The sequence below is a fragment of the Dioscorea cayenensis genome, chromosome 20, assembly GCF_009730915.1.
Source record: "Dioscorea cayenensis subsp. rotundata cultivar TDr96_F1 chromosome 20, TDr96_F1_v2_PseudoChromosome.rev07_lg8_w22 25.fasta, whole genome shotgun sequence".
In the NCBI taxonomy this organism is placed as follows: domain Eukaryota; kingdom Viridiplantae; phylum Streptophyta; class Magnoliopsida; order Dioscoreales; family Dioscoreaceae; genus Dioscorea; species Dioscorea cayenensis.
The window spans coordinates 244,264-269,819 of NC_052490.1; the positions used below are offsets into that span (position 1 = coordinate 244,264).

The 25,556-nt window shown below is 40.4% G+C and overlaps 1 non-coding gene across 1 annotated transcript; it reads right to left on the reverse strand.

The window, feature by feature from the left end:
* Nucleotides 1-11,122: 11,122 nt before the first annotated feature.
* Nucleotides 11,123-11,229, reverse strand: LOC120252083. Its single transcript, XR_005533633.1, has one exon. It is a non-coding gene; the product is annotated as a small nucleolar RNA R71 (small nucleolar RNA).
* Nucleotides 11,230-25,556: the final 14,327 nt, after the last annotated feature.

Consider the following 25,556-nt stretch of genomic DNA (forward strand, 5'->3'; position numbering starts at 1 on the left):
GGGTCGTATGGCACCCAAAAAAACCCTAGATTTGCGATCCATACAGGGGTGCATACGGCCCCCATACTTGGGTAGTATGGAAATCAGGGCGAACACTCCAAAACAATCCACTTTGCTACGAGTGCATACGGCCCCCATACTGGGTAGTATGAAATTCCTGTTTTCTTCTCTTTTTGCCCAAATGATATCTTCTTGTTCTCCATGGCTTCCTTATGCCCTACAAAGCAAATAATTTACGATTAAGCGCAAAACGGACATCAAACCTCACAAAATACATGCAAAGTGAATACGATATATACATGAAAACATCTTCATTTAGACACTTATCAAGTATCCCCAGACTTAAGCGTTGCTTGTCCCCAAGCAAACAACTCATGAAAAACAAAGAGACTGAGAAGTGGCTAAATGCATTACCTCTGGCATCAAGTTAATATAAGATTCCAATAGCAATGGACAATGATACATAGATGTTGAGTCATAGTCAATAAGCATTATAAAAATATCCTGTTTCACCACTCATATGTCTGTGCCGTGTAAGTGAATCTTATGTCTCATTTGCCCTGATCTGGTCTAGCCTAAGGACTTCAATCGGTACAGCTCTAGATGCTAATCACTCCACTTACAATAAATACCAAGTCTTAAACTACTAAGTGCTACTTCAATGGTCAAGTAAGATCCTTCTAAATCTATAGCTTGAAACTAAATCCACTTTCATTTCAAAACCTTTGGTAGGTACTCAAGAAGATCACTAGGTTTTATTTTCATTTCATCATTTTTTTTTTTCCGAGTCTGACTAACGTAGACTGCATCAACATCATTTTGAAATCTTTTACGGAGGATGCACATGCTTTGGGTTAGGCACAAGAGCCACTCAACTACTCGATTCAGGTCTACATAGACGCATTCATGCTTCGATAGCAGGAGGAATCTTGACATAGACTCATCTTTTTTTTTCTTTTACATTGACCCTAGATCACATCTTTAGAGTACACTACATGCCAAAAAATTAGGATTAGCTCAACAAGACTTAGAAGTTCTTAAGAGTCCATTGATGGAAAGAACTTAGTGTTCTATGGCCAAGTACTCAAAGTAGTGTGTTACGCATACAAGAGAGTTAGAGAGTAGTCACATTGGCTATTCCTAGGGCATCGACAAAAAATTCAGTGCACATGACAATACTAGGGGTAAAATAGGATTCAATAAAGCATAGAAACAAGTAACTCACATCAATCATTAGTCCAAGCTAAAATGATCTTACAAGAATGAACAAAGCCATCATAGGTAACACTAGCATGTAGCAAATGATCCTAAAACATGAAATACACCCATCCCCACACTTATTGTTGTACATTGCCCTCAATGTACACTAATCATGAAAAAAACATGCAAGATGAAGCAATGCAAATAATAAATGAGGGTGAAAAACGAACTCCCGGTTCAACTTAGTGCTCGTCGTGAGGTAGGGGACGTGAGAAAAATGTGTGGTGAGCAATACATGTCCCGTCCGACCTCCATTAAAAACTAGGAAAGCTCACCAAATTCCCTTAATGCCCTGCAAGGCAAAAAAGGGGGCATCATCATTCCATAAAGATTTTAAAGATACAAGCACAAGGGGAAAACTAGAGAGTAGTCAACAAAAAAACACAAAGATGAAAAATAAAAAAAGAGTTTGACAATCACAAGTTGGTAGGGTAAGAACCATGCCAACTCATCAAAAACACAAAAAAATACAAAAACAAAACAAACTAAGTAAACGATAGGTGTCCATGCTCAATCTTGTCCTTAGAATTAATTCTCTCATCACAAAATGACATCTTGTTCCATGTGGTCACCCCGTGTGGTGTAAATATCACTCCATGGTTTGCTTGCCAATTTCTTCATCCCCAAAATTCCTACAAACCATGAAAAACACAATCAAGCATAGAGGAATCCAATATGATTCAAAAGATAGTGTAAGAGATGAAGAAACAATGAAAAATATGAAGGATAGTGTCCATACGGCCGTATGGGGGCCTTATGGGTACTGTTCATTTCGACAGAACCTCCCCAAAAACATGAAAATTGAAAAATTTTGTACATAAATTCAAGGGAGACTTCATCCATAACAATCACACCATCCAAACCAAGAAAAATGCTAAAGAAATTCCAAACAAAAGCTCCAAGAATGCCCAAGGAATGAGAAAAATAAAACTAGGGCATAGAAAAAGCATACCGATGAAATCTTGAGAAAACAAGGTTTAAACTCAAGGAAAACTACTAGATCGACGTCTCAAATGGATGAGGAGAAGATTTAGGATGAAAAATGAGGAGATTTGGCAAAGAAATGAGTGAGAAAGAAGAGAGAAAATCGGTGGAGAAAGAGAGAAAAGAAGAGAATGAAAGAAGGAGAGAGAGAGAGGGATTAAATGGGGGGGACCCGACCCCATACGGCCCCCATACAACCCCGTATGGGGGCCGTATGGGCCAAATGGCCCTCTCGGCTGAGAGGATCTACCCGCAGCAGACGGCTCCGTATGGGGGGCCGTATGCCTCACAGACCTGAAAGCCTCCGTGCTAGTCTCGAGATAGCTACCATACGGCCCGATGAACGCCAGTATACCCGAGTTAGAATCAATTAAAACTTCACAAATCTGCCCCCAATTGATGAAAAAATGATATAGAAAGCTCAAAGACTCCTCCAAAAATGAGTGAATTGAATAAAAGCGACGATCCGGGTGCATGAATTAACACCTAAACATGAGTTTCTCAAGAAGTTGCACAAATATACCACAATTAAAAATGATGAGAGCACTACGCCAAGTGTGTGAGCATGAACTTATTCAAAAAGTAAAAGCAAAACTAAGAAATACAAAAATTTGAAATGAACTAGGAACTAGAATACGAAAATTGCAAGCAAAGACCACTGAACGCTTGGGTTGCCTCCCAAAAAGCACTTGTTTAACGTCACGAGCCTGACGTACCTTTTTCTTACCTAAGGAGGCTTGAAAATGGTGTGTTCATCCCTACTTGAAATTGCATAAGTGATAAGTGCTTGAGTGAACATGTTTTTATGCATGTTTTACATACATTGAGCATCATTTTCTATACGGTTTATATCTCATTTCGTGTATTGGGTGTTCTTTTATGCATATAGGTTGTGAAGGCATTGGGAATTCAAAAGGGAGCGAAGATAGGCTATCATGGCGTAATATTGGGAGTTCTTGTACAAATCAAGTTGGAAGACACAAGAGGAGTTCGTGTATGAGGAGATGTGTGCCAACTTCCATAGTTTTGCAAGCCAATTTATTAATGGAAGGGCACAAAGGCAGCCATGTCTCCACATTCCTCCTCTTTGTAAAGATTTCAAGACCTTTCAAGATGCATTGATGAAGGAAAAGCCGTATAGCCTACCATATGATCGTGTGCCCGATCGTGTGGCCTTAAGAGGAGAATGTTTATCATCGCGTTTGTGGAAATCACTGTAGTAAAAATCACTGTAGTAAAAATACTGTAGCAGAATTACTGCGCGTGGAAATTTCCGCAGCCCATGCGGGCGCGTGGGGGCACTTGACAGACGCAATGTGAGGCTATAAATACACCTTTTGGCCGATTCTAAAGGGACTTTTTGCGGAGCTTTAAGCATAGACATTGAGAGAGGGCGGCTAGGGGTTTGAGGAGAAGGTCTTCGCCGATTGAGAGGGAGTTCTTCACCAACTTTGATAGATTCCTTCGACGTCATAGCATTTTTGGGGGAGCCATTGGCGACCTAGCTTGGAGAGGAATCCTTCAAGACGTAGAACTACCAATCAAGGCCAATCCGCGAGTCGAGGGGTTTTCTCTATGGGTTTTATTGCTTTTCATTGTATTCATTATTGTTTTTGTAACTAGGCCCATGGAGGGCTAAACCCTAGTGGGTATTTGGGCATGTGAACCCTAAGATTTATATTTTTTTGGATTGATTCTCTTAATGCTTCTAGTTAATCCGAGTTGTCTTGAGTTTTTAATCTTGTGATTTAATTGCTTGCTAGTGTTGTTAATCCTTGTGGTTGATTTACATTGCATGATTTAATACTTTGATGTGAGAGGTCTCCATTAGAGTTAGATTTCCAAGATTAAAGAGGGTTGAGAGGGTGAGCCTTGAGATGGAGGAGTGTCCCCTTTCCCTTTCGATTGAGTGTTTCCTATCTCCGTATTCCATATTCTCTTTGCAACCATATTTGGTGTGAGGCGTGAGATTTCTCGATTTCTCCGCCCGGGACCTTGTAGGGGGTTAGGATCCTTCGCTGGGGAATTAGGGGTTGGATCTACATTTAGGAATCGGTTTCACTCTTAGGTTTCCTTAGAGCATATTGCGGTCATATAGGGTGTGAAGTGTTGAGATTGGTTGATTTCTCCACCGGGACCTTGTAGGGGACTAGTGCCTTTTGCTTGGAGACAAGGATTGGTTATCGTTGGACTACCTCGACTCATTAGACTCGATTCTAGAGCATTTAGTGAATCTTGAGCTTCAAAGAAGATCTTAGGGGGATCATTGCCCGAATACCTCATCCTTAGTGATTGAGACTCTTCTACTTTATTTCTTGCATACTTGTTTGTTTTGCTTGCAATTAGTTCACTTCATTATATTCATTGATTCCGACTAGATAATTGAGAAGTGGTTATTACTAGTACTTCCGTTCCCTGTGGATTCGACTACCCGACTCACCGGGTAATTATTACTTTGACACCCGTGCACTTGCGGTTTACACACGCATATTCGGACGTGTCAATAAGAACTACCAATAAATAAAAAACATACCTTCCGGGATGGTGTTAAATTGAAGGCCAAGCATGAGTTACCTTTTGGCCTCCATGAAAAAAGCTTGGGCCGGGAATTGTGCAATTCAAACTTGGGCAGATTCTTAGATGGTTTGAACCTCCTCCCCGCTTCTTCTTTGGTCCCGACAAGAATTCCTTTGAGTACCCCACCACAAAGTTGCTTAGGCCTCCAAGGAAAAAGCTTTGATCGAGAGTTGTTTAAGCTCGGCATGGGTGGGTCATTGGACGGCCTCAACCTCCTACCCACATTTTCTTCCTCGACTCTTGGAAAGTTGCCTTGGATCATCAAAATTAGTTGCTTGGGCTTCCAAGGGAACAAGTTTGGTTGAGAACTCGTGAAGCTTTGTGTAGGTGGAACAATTGGTGGCTTTAACAGCCTATCCACAATTTTTTTCTCAACCATGGTGTGATGAACTTCAAGTGCCCATAACATTTGCTTGGGCCGCCAAGGAAAAATTTTTGCTTGGGAATTGTCCAAGCCCGGCATTGGTGGGTTCAAGGATGACATTGGTTTCCTCCCCACATCTTCAAATATAATTCCCGGTATTTTGTTTTTGCACTTGACTAAAATTGATGGATGGATGGAAAAATCTATGTTAAGGCAAGTAGCATCTTCACATGTAGTTGATTGAGTTTCTTCTACTTCCTTACATGTTTTCATTAGCATGATGCCATCCTCCCCCTTTTCTTCTTCAATTTCACATTGAGGTGAAACCTCTACCATTTGCTCAGAAGGTATTGATGCTACATCATTTGCTTCTTCCACCTCCAACACCTCAATATGAGCATCCACCACAATCTCATGGATTTTCCCTTCATCTCTTGTGCCATTTTCAATTAGGGCTTCTATAGATGGTGGCAATTTGACTGATTCTTTGGAATACTCTCCCATCTTGTTTTCCACACTTTGAAGAGATTGTTGAGCATTAAATTTTTTTGCATGCATAGCTTCAAGTTTGGCATCCGCATACCTCATGAAACTTGCAAAAACATCTTGTGTGTTGAATCCCCAATGATTAAGTTGCTTATCGACTGGAGGTTGGTAATGCCATGGTTTTCGAAAAGTGGGTTCTTGTAGCAATCCTTGGTGAGGGTAAAACCATTGTTGAGAATCCATGGCCCTGTGTCAACATGTAAAAACTAAAAATCAATAAGCTAACAAAGAAAAACAATTAAGAAGAAAAAAATAAATAAATATGGACAAAAAGGTGTAAAAAAGAAACATAGAAAGACAAATATTTACAAAAAGAAAAGATAAATGGCTAGAGTAATAATCCAAAAAGTTTCCTAGAATTCCTTAAAGTCCCCACGCATGACGCCTAAAAACTTGATTGCTTCCCCGCAAGTGTACGGGATCGCTAAGTAATACCTCGTGTGAAGACACGAGGATCGTATTCCACGGGGCTAAGGATCTCCTATTACTCCTTCTCGAGCTATTATCTAGCCTAAGATCTCAAATGATGGATTTTTTTACTCTACTAAAAGAAATTAAAACTAAAAATGAGATTATGACTAAATTAGAGAGAACAAGCAATGGGCAAGCAAGAAATACAATATAGTGCAAAGGCCTATGGATGTGGATCCCCTTGAGGGGTTATCATGCAACATGGATGATGATTTAAAGATGCAAGGGTAAAATGGACCATGAGATTCCAAGTTTAGAACAACCCTCAATTTCTGGTGATTGAACCCTAATCCCATACTGAACATAGATAGGAATTTCTCCCAAATCTACATCCCTACGATTGCATTAAGTACGAGGAAATATCGCTTAGGAATAAACCTACTCTTCCTCGGATTAAACCTACATGGAGGGCTACCGAACACCCAATTTTTCGGCGTGATGATACAAGTATCCCCTTCTAATCCATTCATGATCTAATACATGCGAGCAAGTCACATCTACATGCATCACTCATAAAAGAGTTACGGATTTATCTTTAATGTAGCACTTTGCATGAAAACAATGGATTAGATCTCAAAATTACCCAAGCATATAATTAACAACTAATCATCCAAAATACATGATAAAACCCCTCCCAAGTTTCACCAACACCCGGTGGCCTTAGGGGTCTAGTGTGTCATCATCCCACAACAAGTAACATAATCAAGTAAAACACACAAGAAAAGCATGAGTGACACTCCCTAGATGAAATGGTGTAGGAGGAGGTACAATGTATGCCAAATGATGCTTCCCTCGCCAAAGGAATGCCGAATGACGCTTCCTCTAGCCGCGGGTCTCCTTCCTTCAAAGCGTGGTAGATCTCCCCTTTGAATGATGTTGCTTCTTGCCTTGAGAGTGTTGGACCTTGGGCTTGGATGATCTTCTAGCTTCCTTGCCCTTCTTCTCCTCCCCAAGGTCGCCCAAAAACCTCTCAAGTGTCTCCCCAAAATCGGCCAAGAAAAGGTCTAGAAAAAGCCTAGCTGAAAAAGTCCCCCTTTTCTACCCTAAAGTTGGTATTTATACCCCCAGAGGCATACATGTCGTATGGGGGTCGTATGGGGGTCGTATGGCACCCAAAAACCTTAGATTCGCGATCCATACGGGGTGCATACGGCTCCCATACTGGGTAGTATGGAAATCTGGGCAGACACTCCAAAATAATCCGCTGCTACAGTGCATACGGCCCCCATACTGGGTATTATGAAATTCCTGTTTTCTTCTCTTTTTGCCAAAATGATATCTTCTTGTTCTCCATGGCTTCCTTATGCCCTACAAAGCAAATAATTTACGATTAAGCGCAAAACGGACATCAAACCTCACAAAATACATGCAAAGTGAATATGATATATACATGAAAACATCTTCATTTAGACACTTATCCCAAGTCAAGGCGGAGCACCAGAGACCTCCAGAATTATTGCAACCTCTTCCAATATAGATGGAAGTGGGAGCATATAAAGATGGATTTTGTGGTTGGTTTACCACGAACACCTTGAGGTTTTGATGCAGTATGGGTGATAGTGGATAGATTGACAAAGTCAACACATTTTCTAGTAGTGCATAAGAAGTACTCTTTCGAGAAATTGGCAAAGTTGTACATTGATTAAATAGTGAAGTTGCATGGTGTGCCACTGTCTATAGTTTCATATCGAGGACCCAGATTCACTTATCATTTTGGCCCAAGGTTTTCGGAGTCTCTAGTTACAACTTTGAAGTTTAGCACTGCTTATCATCCTCAAACGGATGGTCAGTCTGAAAGGACGATTCAGACACTTGAGGACATGTTAAGAGCTTGTGTTATAGATTTCCAAGGGAGTTGGGATCAACACCTAGCATTGGTGGAGTTTGCCTACAACAATAGCTTTCAAACAAGCATTGTTATGGCTCCATATGAAGCCTTGCATGGAAGAAAGTGTTTGACTCCTCTTAGTTGGGATGAATTGGAAGAAAGGAAGATTCAAAGTGTGGAATTGATTGATCGAATGATTAAGAAAGTGAAAGTGATTAAAGATAGATTGAAAGAAGCTCAAGACAGGTAAAAGAGCTATGCTGAGAACCGTAGAAGATTCTTGGAGTTTCAGGTTGGGGATAGAGTATTCTTGAAAATGTCTCCATGGAAAGGGGTAATTCGGTTTTGAGGTAGGGGAAAGTTGAATCCCTAGTATATAGGTCCATTTTTGATCCTAGAGAGGATTGGATCGGTAGCATATCGATTAGAGTTACCGCCTGAGTTGGAGAAGATTCATAATGTGTTCCATGTCTCCATGTTGAAGAAGTACATCCCCGAACCTTCTCATTGTCTTGAAGCACCACTAGTGGAGTTAAGAGAAGATTTGAAGTTTGAAGTTGATAAGTGATTGTGAGATAAGAATACGAAGTGTTCTTTCCTTATGATGAGCATTACTTTTATCGGGTTTTAACGCTAATATGTGTGTGTTTATGTTACTTTCATATAAATAGGGTTGTGAGGCCGAGTATTAGAGAAAAAAGCCAATATGGATCATAAATGCACCATTTAGAGGAAATCTTGAGAAGGTTCAAACGCGAAGACATAAGTCGGGCTTGAAAATGCGGGAATGTGTGCCACCCTCCTCTTATTCAAGTTATCACAACGATTTGGAGGGGCACAAGGGCAGTCACATTCAAGCATTTTGGCTTGTGCATGTATAGCAAGATTTCCACCAACATATCCGTTATTAAAGAAGCAAAGCGATCTACGACGTAAACGTGTGCCCGTTTACCTTACATCTATGAAAGCATGGTTTTGGGAGTGTTTTGGACCGGTACTAAAGCAGGGCAATGTAGCAACATTGTAGAAAATACTGTAGTAGGTAATGTTCACAGTCGGCCGAAGAAAGAGTCGTTCAGAGAAGCCACACAGGCATGTGGAGATTCCACACGGGCTGTGTAAAATATTCATAAGGGCGTGTGGATTCCCGATTCCAGCCCTTTAAAAACCGATTTCATCCCCGATTTTAGCATTCTTTTCTCCATCTTTCCCCAACTTGAGAGAGGGTTGCGGTTAGGGTTTTGAGAGGTATCAGCTAGGGATTGGGAGAGATTCTATGACCCTGACATCGGGCTCCATTTGGAAGAAAGTTAGTGGGAGAGCTTTTGTCGGCACCGATCCGGTGAGGTGTATACTAGGCCGGACAAAGGGACCTTTGAACGAGTAGAAGACTCTCAACAAGACCATCGTCATGACTATCAAGGAGGTTTTCTATGGATTCATTGCTTTTACGTTCGATTTCATTAATTGTAATTAGCTCTATGGAGAGCTAAACCCCTAGTAGGTACTTGGATTGTGAACTCTAGGATGTATTTGTTTCATTGAACCTTGTTATTATGCTTTCATTAATTGATGTTTTTATTAAGTTCCAATTTTTAATGCATTGATTGTATGAATACTCCCTTAGAGTGGCACTAGGATTGAGAGTTCTCATTGGTAACCCTTGTGAGTGAGTAACACATCATGAGAGTTAGACAAAGCTAGATTAGCGAGGGTTCAGAAAGTGAGTCGAGAAGTAGCGGAGCGTCCCCTTTCCCCTCTGGTGTAATTTATTCTACCTCCAACTGCTCGAGTTCTTCGCGGTCATAGTAGAGTGAATGGGCTAAGGGATGACCTTTTGTTGGGGCTTAGATATGAGTGAAATGGAGTGAATCGTTGAAGTGATTTTATCATATAGGGCTTAATTGTGGTTAGGGACCTTCCACCTGGACCAAAGGGTTATATCTACATATAGAAATAAGATTTATCACTTGGAATCTGTAGAACTCATTGCAATTCTATACGAGTACGAGGTTGAGAGATTGTTCAATTTCTCCTCCGGGACATGTATTGGGTTAGGCATGGTTGACCTTAGATTTGGAACCATGAATTAAAGGATCTCCACGACTCATTAATGCATTAGTTAGGAAGTGTAATACAGTGTTTTTGTAGTTGAAACGATTATTCTAGGCGGATCAGTATCCGAGTACCCCATTTATATCGATTGCCTTACCTCTCTTTTACTTGTGCTCTCTCTCTTGTCTCTATTACTTTTATTTGCTTTACTTCTTGTCAGACAAATCACTATTCATATTTCGCTTAGTTAAGAAACAATTTAAGTATTTTTACTCCCTACTCCTTGTGGATACGATACCCACTCACTTGGGATTTTATTACTTCGACAAACCTGTGCACTTGCGGGACATACGCAAGGGGCATTGTCACGTTTTTGGCGTCGTTGCCGGGGAATAGGCGTTTAGAGATACTTTGCACTTTGTTTTCTTAGCTATTCATTTATTCATTCTATTTCACATCTTTTTTTCTATCATCGTTCTGATATGTTTTCTTTCTTTTTGTGGAACTCCAGGTTCATAACACGTGGGAACCCCTCAATATTGATTGAAAGAGATTTCGAGTTCGAATGTACACTTAGAAGAAAAGGGAAAGAACCTGTGCAAGAACAGTCTAATCTAGCTGATTTGGAAGTTGAAGGATCTGATAATATGGCGGAACAAAATGAGCAACAGAGGACATTGTTCAATTATGCCAGATCTTCAGTATTGGGGACACAATCGAGTATTGTGCATCCCTCGATTATAGCACAGAAGTTCGAGCTGAAGCCGGTATTCATCGACATGTTGCAGCAATCTTCATAGTTCAATCCTTTGGCCTATGAGGATCCAAACAGTCATATAGAAAACTTTCTCAAGGTGTGTGATATGCTCAAGATAAATGAGATGATGGATAATGCCATCAAGTTGAGAGCCTTCAGATTTTCCTTAAAGGAGATAGCAAAGCAGTGGCTACACTCATTACCAAGAGTATCAATTACCATATAGGAGTAGATGGTATTAACTTTTCTTGCCCATTATTTCCCTCCCAAAAAATCTGCAAAGCTTAGGAATGAGATCTCATCCTTTGTACAATTAGAATTGGAGTCTCTATTTGAGACATGGGAAAGGTTTACGGAGCTCCTGAGAAAGTGCCCGCAACACAGATTCCCAGAGTGGATGATTATTCAAACCTTTTACAATGGGTTGAATCAGAGCACAAGGCAACTCTTGGATGCGGCAGCAGGAGGTACCTTAGGTAGCAAGACCCCCGGTGAGGCCTATCAACTAATTGAAGAAATGGGGTTAAATAGCTACCAATGGAATGCTAGGGAGAAGAAGAAGGTGGCTGGGCTACATGAGATAGATGCAGTAACTTCATTGGCCGCTCTAGTGGAATCAATGAGTAAGAAGTTAGACGTTCTAACTTCAAATAGATGCAGTGACTACTTACATCAGGTGTGGTGGAGGACATGCTCCCTCTGATTACCCGATCTCCATTGGTGATGCATCTTCGGTTGAGAATGTTGATTTTGTGTGTAATGTGACGAGGAATCAAGGGAATCCATATAGCAACACCTACAATCCGGGTTGGAAAAATCATCCCAATTTCTTGTGGAGTAACCAAGTTCCACAAAAGGCCATGGGGCCACCGGGTTTCCAACAACAATAAGCCCCAAACATTGAGAACCAAGTTTCCGGTTTGGAGACCCGAATGACCGATTTGGAGAAGGCCTTAACTAGATTTATGCAATCATTGGATACAAGGTTTCAATTAGTTGAGGCTACACTTCGCAACCACACCGCTTCTTTGCACAACCTTGAGAATCAAGTCCGGCAAATTGTGAAGTCTTTATCGGAGAGATCACAAGGAAGCTTGCCAAGCAATACTGAGACTAATCCTAGAGAGCATGTTAAGGCGATCACTTTGAGAAGTGGTCATGATGTTGAAGGTAGGTTTCCGAGTGAGAAGCCCAATAAACATGCACCAGACGTCATAGAGGTTGAAGAGGGAGTAAGCAAAGAGAAGAAGGTGGCAACCCCACCTTTCAAGCCAAGAATCCTTTATCCCTCTAGATTGAAGAATGACCAAGGGGATGAACAGTATAACAAGTTCCTGAGTTTCTTCAAGCAACTCCACATCAACATTCCTTTTGTTGAGGCATTATCTTAAATGCCTAAGTATGCAAAATTCTTGAAGGACTTGTTGACTAACAATAGGAAATTAGAGGACCATGCTTCAGTGATCTTAGGTGCTTCTTGCTTGACGGTTTCTCAAAAGAACATGCCGAACAAGAGGAAAGACCTGGGAAGCTTCATCATTCCGTACAACATTGGCAATTTTAGTGAAGAAATGTCATTGGCAGACTCAGGGGCAGTATCAACGTCATGCCATACACCTTCATTTAGAATCTAGGCTTGGGCGAGCCTAGGCCTACTCGGATGACTTTGCAATTGGCAGACAGAAAGGTGAGACATCTGAGGGGTATCATCGAAGATGTGCTTGTCAAGGTGGACAAGTACATATTTCTTGTAGATTTTGTGGTGCTAGACGTCGATGACGATGAGGATGTACCCTTAATACTTGGGACGCCGTTCTTGCGGACTTCCAAGGCATTGATTGGCATGGATGGCGGGGAGCTAACTTTGAGAGTTGGAGATGACAAGCTCACATACTGCCTTGCTGAAGCCATGCGGTATTCTTTTGATTTTCATAATACTTTGTATTTTCTAGACACTACTGATTGGAGGGTTTAGAGAGTGAGTCGAGAGGTAGCGGAGCGTCCTATTTCCCCTCCGGTGTGATTTATTCTACCTCTAATTCCTCGAGTTCTTTGCGGTTATAGTAGAGTTAATGGCCTAAGGGATGACCTTCTGCTGGGGCTTAGTTGCGAGTGCAATGGAGTGAATCGTTGAAGTGATTTCATCATTTAGGGCTTAATTTTGGTTAGGGACCTTCCGCCTGGTCCAAAGGGTTAGATCTACATATAGAAAGAGGATTTATCACTTGGAATCCCTAGAACTCATTGCAATTCTATTAGAGTGTGAGGTTCAGAGATTGTTCAATTTCTCCCCCGGGACATGTATACGGTTAGGCATGGTTGACCTTAGATTTAGGACCATATATTAAAGGATCTCCATGACTCATTAATGCATTAGTTAGGAAGCATAATAAAGGGTTTTTGCACTTGAAACGATTGTCCTAGGTGGATCAATATCCGAGTACCCCATTTATCATCAATTGCCTCCCCTATCTTTTACTTGTGCCTCCTTTATCTTTTCTTATTTTTATTTGCATTTAGTTTGTTTTGACATCACTATCAACATATTTTCATTCTAGTTAAATAACAATCTTGATGGTTCTAAGGACTATTTCCTATGGATTCGACTGTCCTCTAACTTGGGTATTATTACTTTGATAGCCGTACACTTGCGTTTTATACACATATTCGGTCGTGTCAGTATATTATGCATCAGAGGCTGTATGCACGACTTGGAGTGATTTTTTGGGTCCCTATATCACGAGACTAGTGGTCGGTATGGGTTTACTCAACGCGGTCAAAGGGCCCGAGAAGGTGACTATACCTGCTCCCCTGGGCATGGAGATATTGAGGTTGATGGGGATGGTACGGAGAGTTCAGTCAGGAGTATATGCTCAGATTATTCTTGCCCTGGAGATAGCTGTGGTTGAGGGAGAGGATGCATGGGCTTCTCAGCCTGCCTCCAAGCCTCAACCGACGTCGATGGAGACCAACACACCTTCTGCGACTAAGGACCCACCCAAGTACGCATATTTTCACCATCTCAAGCCCATGATCATTTTGAGATGCTCGAGAGTGTTGTGGGGGTGGTACGGACTGAGATTGCTGAGGCACGAGTAGAGATAGCAGAGATTCATGCAACGCAGGCCACAGAGTTCATAGAGTTCATGGCACATTTTGACATTCTATAGCAGATCGTCCAGAGAGACGTTGCCTCACTGTTTGTGCTGCCATCCCGCACCTCTTAGGCACTTCCTACATCATTCTCACCGGATCCACCGGCACCCTTTGGTCTAGCACCAGCATCAGCAGTGTAGCAGAGACTTGACGACACCGACACTTGATTTCGCTTTTCATTTCTTTACTTTTACATTTCATTTTGGACTTGTAAACTCAGAAATGATTTTTCTTCTGAGTTTTATTTTTGTTTTGTTGTCTCGAGTTGTATTCATTTCTCTATATTTTATTTACTCGAGTTATTTTTATTTTATTGAGCTTCACTGAACCCCCTCGTGTATGGGTGCAGATGGTATTGTCATCATGGGAATTGAGAACTTGTCATAGATACGGCCAAGGTGCTTCGATACTTGGTCGGGTGTGTTTCACAACCCGTTGGAACACCACTCCCAACGAATTATCTCCATCAAATGCAACACTAGGAGTCAGGGGAGTATTATTTTGATTGCTTCTCCCGCATTTATTCTTGATTTATATACATCATGAGTGAGCTTGCATGTGTACATTGGGGACAATGTACATCTTAAGTGTGTGTGGGTGGGGGGAGAGCTTCATAGTGCACACATCTCTTTCATATTAGTCTTGATTGTTATACATGCTCACATAGCCAATAGCGGTTCACCTTAGTTGCAATGATTGTATTCTTGGGCATATGAGAGATTTTTTAAAACATTGAATGTTCTCATGCTCTAGTTCTTGCTTGACTTTTTAGAAATTTTTGCTCAATTAACACTTGTGCACTACTGACTCTTTAAACTCCTTTTGAAAGTCAAGTTTGATGTTAAAGGGACTAGTTTTAGTTTTGTTTCTTATGTTATTTTGCTGAAAAAAAAGGAAAAATAAAAAGAAAGAACAAAATAGGTTTGTTGTTTAATTGTGCTTGTTGGGTGGAAAAACCTACCACCTATAATGTACGAAGCTACTCTCATTAGTCGGATACTGGTTATGCCCTAATGAGAAAGTGCTATCTCATGGGATGTGTGAAAGCTACCACCCCAGTAAGCACACTCACACTTTCTCCAGATTTCGTATTGCCAATTTGGATGGATTTTTACTTTGTGTTCCGTCCAATTCAAAGTTTTTTCATCTCACCTCGTCGGTAAACCCTTATCTTTGTTTTTCTTCATCAAATACTAAAATTAATCGATGGAACTGGGCAATCATGCTTTGTTCCTACAATTAGAATGATTATACATGTTCAGAACGAAGTTAGAAAGAATTTAAAAGTGTATTGATGGATTTTTGTGTCGCGGCCGTGCGTTTGTTCATGTCCCATGGATCCTCACGGGCGTGCGGAAATTCCACACAATTGTGTGGATTTCTACAGCATTAGTCAATTAACTTGTTTGATTGAGTTTCTTTCAAATTTTTTAGGTAATGGTACCTCGGTCAAAGAAGCAAGATGATAAATAGCCGCGTGAGCCATCTCCCAAGCTCGAGCGCATGTGTTTTACCATTCCTGAGCATGAAGTGAGGTTTGAGCGGCAGACTACTCTCAGATTTGGTCAGGCCAGATTTCCCGACGTGAGCACAATTAGGGAAATTCAGTGGGTAGAGGGTATTACAGACGAAATCGAGGGCATGCTTGTGGTTGGCAGCTGGGGCCATTTACTATCAATCAGAGATCCTGCCATCCACGCACTAACACTCGAGGTGCTTGCCTCGTTCGAGTTTGATCCCTCGTATTTCAGTTTTGACAGTGTTAGTGCCATTCAGTTAAGAGCCCTCGGATAGAATCATAGCTTGAGCATGACTTAGTTTGCAATTGTGATGGAGTTATATGATGTAGCTTATACAGAGACAGGAGTATGAGCAGCTGCCCATAGATTATCCTGGGAGTTTGACTCTGTAGCATGCGTACACAGTGTTATGTGGATAGGGGCAGTATGAGGCTGGGGTTTCGAAGGCCACTTGCCTCTCCTGCTTGAATTATAGATACATTCATGCTGTTCTGAATAGGCCAGTGAGCGGGTGAGGTGATAGTACTAGTGTGCTTAGCCGATAGGAGCTTTTATATTTGTACTCTATGGTGCGGTGCAACCCGATACATTTAGGGCATATCCTGGCAGAGTATATGACAAGTGCTTGTGTGTTAAGAATACGAAGTGTTCTTTCTTTACAATAAGCATTACTTTATCAAGTTTAAGGGCTAATACATGTGTATTTGTGTTCTTTTGCACATGCAGGGTTGTGAAGATATATTTTAAGAAAAGAAGCCAAAAGTAGATCGCGAATGAATGATTTGATGAATCTTGGAAGGAACAAACGCGAAGACACAAGTTGGGCTCAAAGATACGTAAATGTGTGCCAACCTCCATGTATTCAAGCAATTACAATAATTTGGAGGGGCACAATGGCAGATACATTTGCGTATCCCGTCTTGTGCATTGATAGCAAGATCTTCACCATTAAACCTAGTTTATTGAAGAAGGAACGCAATCTACGGCATAAACATGTGCCCGTTTATGTTGACTTAATGAAAAGTGGATTCGGGAGTGTTTTTTGGTAGAATACTGTAGCAGATAAATGTAGCAAATCACTGAATCAATTTACTGTAGAAGGTACTATTCATAGCCCGCAGAACATCAAAAATTCAGAGAATCCACACGGGCGTGTGGAAATTCCATATGCCCGTGTGGAAATTCCACATGGCCATGTGGATGCCCGATTCCAGCCCTTTAAAAGCCGCGATTCAGCCCTGTTTTCTCCATCTTTTCCCCTATCTAGGGTTTGGAGAAACTTTGGCAAGGCTTAGGAGAAGTTTGGCAGCCTTCGATACCGCATTTCCTTTAGAAGAGAGCTATTGGGGGAGCTTTCGTTGGCACCTATCCGGCAAGGTGTGTCCTAGGTTTGATGAGGGGAGCTTTGAAGAAGACATGGCCAATCCACAAGACCTTCGACATGAACACAATGGGATTTTCATTCATGGATTGCATCTCTTTGCTTTTGATTTCCTTATCTATTGTATTTTGCTTCATGGAGAGTTAAACCCCTAGTGGGTACTTGGATATTTGTGAATCCTATGATGTATTTGTTTCATTAAACCTTGTTATATTATGCTTTCATTAATTGATGTTTTTGTTGAGTTCTAATCTTGAATGCTTTGATTGTATGAATACTGCCTTAGAGTGACACTAGGGTTGAGAGTTCTTGTTGCTAACCCTTGTGAGTGAGTGGCACACCACGAGAGTTAGACAAAGCTAGATTGGAGAGGGTTTAGAGAGTGAGTCGAGAGGTAGCGGAGCGTCCCCTTTCCCCTCCGGTGTGATTTATTCTACCTCTAATTCCTCGAGTTCTTTGCGGTCATAGTAGAGTTAATGGGCTAAGGGATGACCTTCTGCTGGGGCTTAGTTGCGAGTGCAATGGAGTGAATCGTTGAAGTGATTTCATCATTTAGGGCTTAATTGTGGTTAGGGACCTTCCGCCTGGTCCAAAGGGTTAGATCTACATATAGAAAGAGGATTTATCACTTGGAATCCCTAGAACTCATTGCATGGTTGACCTTAGATTTAGGACCATGTATTAAAGGATCTCCACGACTCATTAATGCATTAGTTGGGAAGCATAATAAAAGGTTTTTGCACTTGAAACAATTGTCCTAGGCAGATCAATATCCGAGTACCCCATTTATCGTCGATTGCCTCCCCTATCTTTTACTTGTGCCTCCTTTTATCTTTTTCTTATTTTCATTTTGCATTGAGTTTGTTTTGACATCACTATCAACATATTTTTCATTCTAGTTAAATAGCAATCTTGGTGGTTCTAAGCACTATTTTCACGTGGATTCATTTGCCATCTCACTTGGGTATTATTACTTTGACAGCCGTACACTTGCGTTTTACACGCATATTCGGTCGTGTCAGTATATTTTGCATAAGAGGCAGCATGCATGACTTGGAGTGATTTTTTTAGGCCCCTATATCACGAGACTAGTGGTCATTATGGGTTTACTCAACGCGGTCAAAGGGGCCGAGATGGTGACTATACCTGCTCCCTTGGGCATGGAGACATTGAGGTTGATGGGGATGGTATGGAGAGTTCAGTAAGGAGTATATGCTCTGATTATTGCTCCTATGGAGATAGCTGTAGTTGAGGGAGAGGATGCCTCGGCTTCTCAGCCTGCATCCAAGCCTCAACCGATGTCGATGGAGACCAACGCACCTCCTGCGACAGAGGACCCACCCCAGTACGCATATTTTCACCATCTCGAGCCCATGAACATTTTGAGAGGCTCGAGAGTGCTCTGTAGGGGGTGAGTGCGGACTGAGATTGCAGAGACACGAGTAGAGATAGCAGAGATTCGTGTGACACAGGCCACAGAGTTGACAGAGTTCATGGCACGTTTCGATGTTCTACAGCAGATCCTCCAGAGAGACGTTGCCTCACTGTTTGTGCTGACATCCCACACCTCTCAGGCACTTCCTGCATCATTCTCACCGGATCCACCGGTACCATTTGGTCTACCACCAGCATCAACAACGTAGCAGAGACTTGATGACACCGACACTTGATTTCGCTTTTCATTTCTTTACTTTTTACATTTCATTTTGGACTTGTATACTCAGAAAAGATTTTTCTTGTGAGTTTTATTTTTGTTTTGTTGTCTCAAGTTTTATTCATTTCTCTATCTTTTATTTACTCGAGTTGTTTTTATTTTATTGAGCTTCACTGAACCCCCTCGTGTATGCGTGCAGATGGTATTGTCATCATGGGAATTGAGAACTTGTCATAGATACGGCCAAGGTGCTTCGGCACTTGGCCGGGTGTGTTTCACAACCCGTTGGAACACTACTCCCAATGAATTAGCTCCATCAGATGCAACACTAGGAATCAGGGGAGTATTATTTTGATTGTTTCTCCCTCATTTATTCTTGATTTATATACATCATGAGTGAGCTTGCATGTGTACATTAGGGACAATGTACAACTTAAGTGTGGGGGGGAGTTTCATAGTGCACACATCTCTTTCATATTTGTCTTGATTGTTATACATGGTCACATAGCCAATAGCGGTTCACCTTAGTTGCAATGATTGTATTCTTGAGCATAGGAGATTTTTTTTTTAAAACATTGAATGTTCTCATGCTCTAGTTCTTGCTTGATTTTTTAGAAATTTTTACCCGATTAACACTTGTGCACTACTAACTCTTTAAACTCCTTTTGAAAGTCAAGTTTGATGTTAAAGGGACTAGTTTTAGTTTTGTTTCTTATGTTATTTTGCTGAAAAAAAGGGAAAAATAAAAAGAAAGATCAAAATAGTTTTGTTGTTTAATTGTGCTTGTTGGGTGGAAAAAGCTACCACCTATAATGTATGAAGCTACTCTCATAAGTTGGATACTAGTTATGCCCTAATGAGAAAGAGCTATCTCATGGGATGTGTGAAAGCTACCACCCCAGTAGAAAGAGCTACCACCTCGAAAGTGTGAAAGCCATCTTAGCGGCCGCTTTGGAAGGGGCTACCTTAGAGTATGTGAGAAGCTACTACCCTTTTTGAATTTTTGTTACCATTTGTTGATAAATAAGTCTCTTATACATAGAAGTTTGAGGAGTATACTTTGGGTTGGCTTGAGTGAGTTCACACACTTACACGATTTCGGGTTTGTTGTCCTTTTTTATTCAAGTTTTTAGCTAGAGCATTGATTTTTTCGTATTTAGTGTTGAAATTTCCTTTACTTGTAGAATGTTCCCTTTGTATGCTTTGGTGAACCTAAGGCCAAGCACTTCCAATATTTCCTTTATCTATGCCTACAATGTTTTAATTTTAGCTTGATGACAAGCAAAAGCTTAAGTGTGGGGGAGTTTGTTAAGTGCTTGTGTGATAAGAAGACGAAGTGTTCTTTCCTTATGATGAGCATTACTTTTATCGAGTTTTAACTCTAATATGTGTGTTTATGTTACTTTCATGTAGATAGGGTTGTGAGCCGAGTATTAGAGAAAGAAGCCAATGTGGAAAGTAAATGCACCATTTGAAGGAAATCTTGAGAAGGTTCAAACGTGAAGACATAAGTCGGGCTCGAAATGCGGGAATGTGTGCCAACCTCCTCATAGTCAAGTTAGCACAACGAATTGGAGGAGCACAAGGGCAATCACATTCAACCATTCCGGCTTATGCATGTATAGCAAGATCTCAACCAACATGTCCGTTATTGAAGAAGCAAAGCGATCTACGACATAAACGTGTGCCCGTTTACGTTACCTCAATAAAAGCATGGTTTTCGGGAGTGTTTCGGACCGGTATTGTAGCAGGCCACTATAGCAACACTCGTAGTAAAAATATCTGTAGGAGGTATTGTTCACAGTGACCCGAAGAAGGAGTCATTCAGAGAAGCCACATGGGCGTGTGGAAATTCCACATGCTCGTGTGTTAATTCAACACGGCCAATGTGAAATATTCACAAGGGCGTGTCGATTCCCGATTCCATCCCTTTAAAAGCCGATTTCAGACCGCGATTTCATCATTCTTTTCTCCATCTTTTCCCAAACTTGAGAGAGGGCTGCGGCTAGGGTTTTGAGAGGTATTGGCTAGGGATTGGGAGAGGTTTTATGGCTCTGACATCACGCTCCATTTGGAAGAAGGTTAGTGGGAGAGCTTTCATCGGCACCAATCCGGTGAAGTGTATCCTAAGCCGGACAACGGGACCTTTAGATAAGTAGAGAACTATCCACAAAACTATCATTACCACTATCGAGGAGATTTTCTATGGATCCATTGTTTTTACATTCGATTTCATTGATTGTAATTAGCTCCATGGAGAGCTAAACCCCATAGTGGGTACTTGGATTATGAACCCTAGGATGTATTCGTTTCATTGAACCTTGTTATTATACTTTCATTAATTGATGTTTTTATTAAGTTCCAATCTTGAATGCATTGATTGTATGAATACTCCCTTAGAGTGACACTAGGGTTGAGAGTTCTCGTTGGTAACCCTTGTGAGTGAGTGAGACACCACGAAAGTTAGGCGAAGCTGGATTAGAGATGGTTGAGAGGGTGAGTCGAGAGGTAGCGGAGCGTCCCCTTTCCCCTCCGGTGTGATTAATTCTACCTCCAATTCCTCGAGTTCTTTGCGGTCATAGTAAAATCATTTAGGGCTTAATTGTAGTTAGGAACCTTCCACCTGGACCAAGGGTTAGGTCTACATATAGGAAGGGGATTTATCACTTGGAATCCCTAGAACTCATTGTTCTAGGGACATGTATAAGGTTAGGCATGGTTGATCTTAGATTTGGGACCATGTATTAAAGGATCACCATGACTCATTAATGCATTAGTTAGGAAGCATAATAGAGGGTTTTTTTGCATTTTGAAAACGATTGTCGTAGGGCGGACCCGAGTATCCGAGTACCCCATTGATATTGATTGCCTTACCTCTCTTTTACTTGTGCTCTCTATCTTATCTCTACTACTTTTGTTTGCATTACTTCTTGTCACAGAAATCACTATTCATATTTCGCTTAGTTAAGAAATAATTTAAGTATTTTTTTACTCTCTACTCCCTCATGGATATGATACCCACTCACCGGGATTTTTATTACTTTGATAAACCCTTGCACTTGCGTAACATACGCAAGGGGCGTTGTCAGAAGTGCAACCAATGAAGATTTTGGATCACCAAGTGAAAACTCTTCTGTGAAAGAACATACCTATGGTAAAAATGCTTTGGATGAATGATGTTGTAGAAGAGGTAACTTGGGAACCAAAACAAGTAAGGAAGAGTAACTATCCCCTTTTATTTGAAACTAGAGGTATGTAAAATTTTGGGGTTGAAATTTCTTTAAGGATTCTATTATGTGGTAATTCTACTTTTTTTCATAAATATATATGTATATTTTTTTCATTTTACTCATGTTTCAATGTGGTTTCTTGAGTAATTTTTCATGTGGAAGTCTGCTTAAGAGTGTCCCAAGTCATTAGAAACAAAAAAATGTGGTCAATCGGACACCAATTCAATCGTTTAGAGCCATTTTAGTATAAGGTGAATGGGCATATCGGGGTCCAAACGAGCTAGGTAGACCCTGGTATGAAATTTCTAGAAACTTTGAACTAGTTCATACGGGCCATATGGAGCCATATGGCGGTCGGTATGGGCATAAATTTAGGGTTTAAAAGCCCTTTTTCTCATCTTTCTCTCATTCTTTTTACAGCTTTCCTTGAGACCTTTTCTCTTCCACTTTCATCCTCCTCTAGAACCTTCATCCCCACTTCTCAAACCCATCATCCCTTGCCTTGAATAAAAAAGAAACTCGAAGATCTCTTCTTCCTCTCTTGAGAAGTGCTTTTCCTTAGGCTTTAGAGAAGCTTTGAGGTAAGGATGTGTTTTATTTGATCTTCTTCTTCTCACTTTCTCTTATTTGGATTTTCTTTAAAGTTATTGATGGATAATCATGGGTTTTGTTTGGATTTAAAGAATAGAAGAAGATTGAAGTTGGATAACCTTGAATCCATTGAGATTTGAGAAAGATCATTCATGTTCTAAATTAGGGAGTCTGTAGCAGCAAACCAAGTTTGAATTCTTTTGATCTTCTTGTTAGTTTTGAGGGTTCTGAGAGTTTTATTCTTGTTAGATCTCCTTGCTAGAGTGTTTAGGAAGCCCTAGGAGCACTCATTTTCCCATTTTGAGCATTGTTCTTCATTTCAATTGATCAAGTCATTGATGAGGTTTCATTGTTTGTTTGGTTGTTCAAATGCTTCTAGGCGGTGAGAATTCAATCAAGGGGAAAAGAGCCGGTGGAGAAGTAACACCGGGTGTTTTTATCTCGCCAAGTTTGTGAGTTGGATTTACTAAATCATGGGCTATAAATCATGCATGCTTTCTAATGATTAAATTGTTTACCGTTGAATGATAAACTTCTTGTTGTTAAAACAATTGAAATGTTTTCCATGGGATCAAGAAATCTTGATGATTTATGACTTGGCTTATTTCATGATTGTTGGTAAATATTATACATACATGTTTTGAAGTTATGTATTTCAAGAGGCTTGATATTCTTCTTATAATGACAAAAAAAGACATGTATGAAGGAAAAAATGAATTTCCTTGTGATGATGCTATATTCAAAGTATATTTTCAAAGATTACACTTGTATGATGTCCATGATTAAATGGTTTCAAAGAAGATGTTATAATCAAGTCATTCACTCTTGGAGTGAAAGTTGCTCACATGAAAACTTGTGATTTTTTTATTAGACTTATGCTATGATATTGATGTATATATTGAGCCTACGGGCTAGATTGTTATTTAAATATTTTGATGGTGACATGGGGAGTCCTGATACCTACTGTAGTAAGGGTTAGAGTTTCCATGGGCTGACCTTATTGGGGTGGCGTGGAGTACTCAAATAAGGTTTTATCCTTTCGGGGGTGCGTAGAGAGCCTAAACGCTGTGAAAGGTTGGGTGCCTGTAGTCACTACATGAGTTCCCCAATGGCCAATGCCTACATATGCGCATCTTGGTGGCTCCTGACCTAACCGAGGCCACGGTTAGCGAATGGACGGTTTTCGAGGCTAGTTGTGATACTATTGATTATTCTAAATTGTTGATTTATTTATTTCTAAACGTTTTGAGCTATGAGTTATTAAAGAAATGTATGAATTTTCATTTCATACTTGTATGGATTTTGTGATGATGTAGAAGGTGTTTATCATTCATTTCTTATGTTATACTTGCTATTTAAAGTATTTTAAATATTTTGAGAATCGAAGCATATTTTTGGCATTTTATTTTTATTCAATCATGTATGAGATGTAGTCCCATGTTTGGCCCCTCACTGAGTAACTTAGTTACTCATCTCCTCTTCATTTCCTCCCGGGTGATAGCACCACAACGAAGTGAAAAGCGTGAAGTGCTTGGTAGAGTTTATTTTGTGATTTTCTTAAAGTCGTGTATGATACTTAAAAACATTTTTGGCATGTATTAGAGGGGTCCACTAGGATGTTATTCCTTTATATTTGGTTTTATTTCTCTTGGATATTTGTAATTGTGTTTGTCGAGGGGCTATGTGATGTATGAGAGCTATACCCAGTGTTTGGGAGATGTTATACTTATGATTATGGCTTTCTGTGTTGTGATTATCCATGTTTTTTATCTTGTGTTACAATGTTGTTCTTGTGTTGTAATATTGTTGTATGTCCTCATTGTTAAATTATTTCTTGTTGTTATAGAATATTGTATAGTGAATAGGATAGCCTTACGGCAATCTAGGGTTGAGGCAGGTGTTTGACCTCACATGGGTTGTCGTGGCGGCATGTCATATGTGCGACCCACGGGACGGGGCATGACAATGTGTCCTATTTTTTAGCTCTTAATCAAAAACATAAACCTTTCTTTTCTTATCAAAATGTCTCATTTTTTAAATCTAAACCCTAATTCTACCTTTTCTTTTTGTAATTTCTACTAATTTTTAATCAAAACCGTAATCCGATGTTTTCTTTTTGGAATGTCTTGTATTTTTTAGTCAAACGGGTAATCGAATGTTTTTTTAGGAATGCCTCCTATTTTACAATCAAAAATCATAATCCTATATGAAATGTACTGCTATTTTTTTGAATCAAAATGATGATTGCATTTCATATCATGCCTATGTATCCTCAATCCATTCATTTTCTTATCTTTTAGCACAATTTTATGTATACGAGATGCTATTCTAGGTATATTTGCTCCTTGCGATGAATGTGGAGCTCAAACCAATTTGGGGGTGAAATCAGGGAATAAACGAGCGAAAGAATGAAGATTATGCTAAGTGCTCACGATTGACACAGGTAGATCACGATCGTGTTCTGTCCCCCCTGAATATTTCAGCCTGGAGATGACCAAGCAAACAATTCAAGCATGTGGGTGCTCTCAGGAGAAGCACGATCTAAGCATGACCTTGTCCCTCCCCTTGAAAATCTCAGTCTGGAGGCATCTTCTACAAAACAAGGGAAGCATGCTCTAGAGGCTCCTAGCACGATTGTGCAAAGGCAGAGCACAGGCGGATCATGACCGCACTCCTCCCACTAATTATCCTAGTCTAGCAATTAACCGTTTCACTTAGAATTCTTAGCAAGAGCATGGTCCAAGCAAGACCGTGTCGAGCCCGAAATTAGCCATTTAACTCTAGATTTCTAGGGTTTCATCTCATCTTTGTTCAGAGATTTCTCTTCTACACTGGGAGGAATTTAATGAGGCCAATGATCAAGCTTTACCAACTATCTAAGGAGATCAAGGATGAGTTGGAAACACGAGGGAAGCGGTGCTAGCATACGGAACTTAACTAGGAAGAGTTTCTTGAGAAGAAAGGAGTCATGTCTTCTTTCTTTAGATCTTTAATTGCTTTTTCCATGTTGTACACATCCATGAGGGGTTAACCGTCTACGGTGCTCCAAGATGTTGAACTATGATGCTTTGAATTCTTTGAATGCTTTGAATGCTCTCTTCTAATGTTCTACGGAGTTCTTTTGGTTTCTTGTGTTTAATCTTTTTGTTTGCATAGCTTGATGTGTTTAATTTGCATATTTG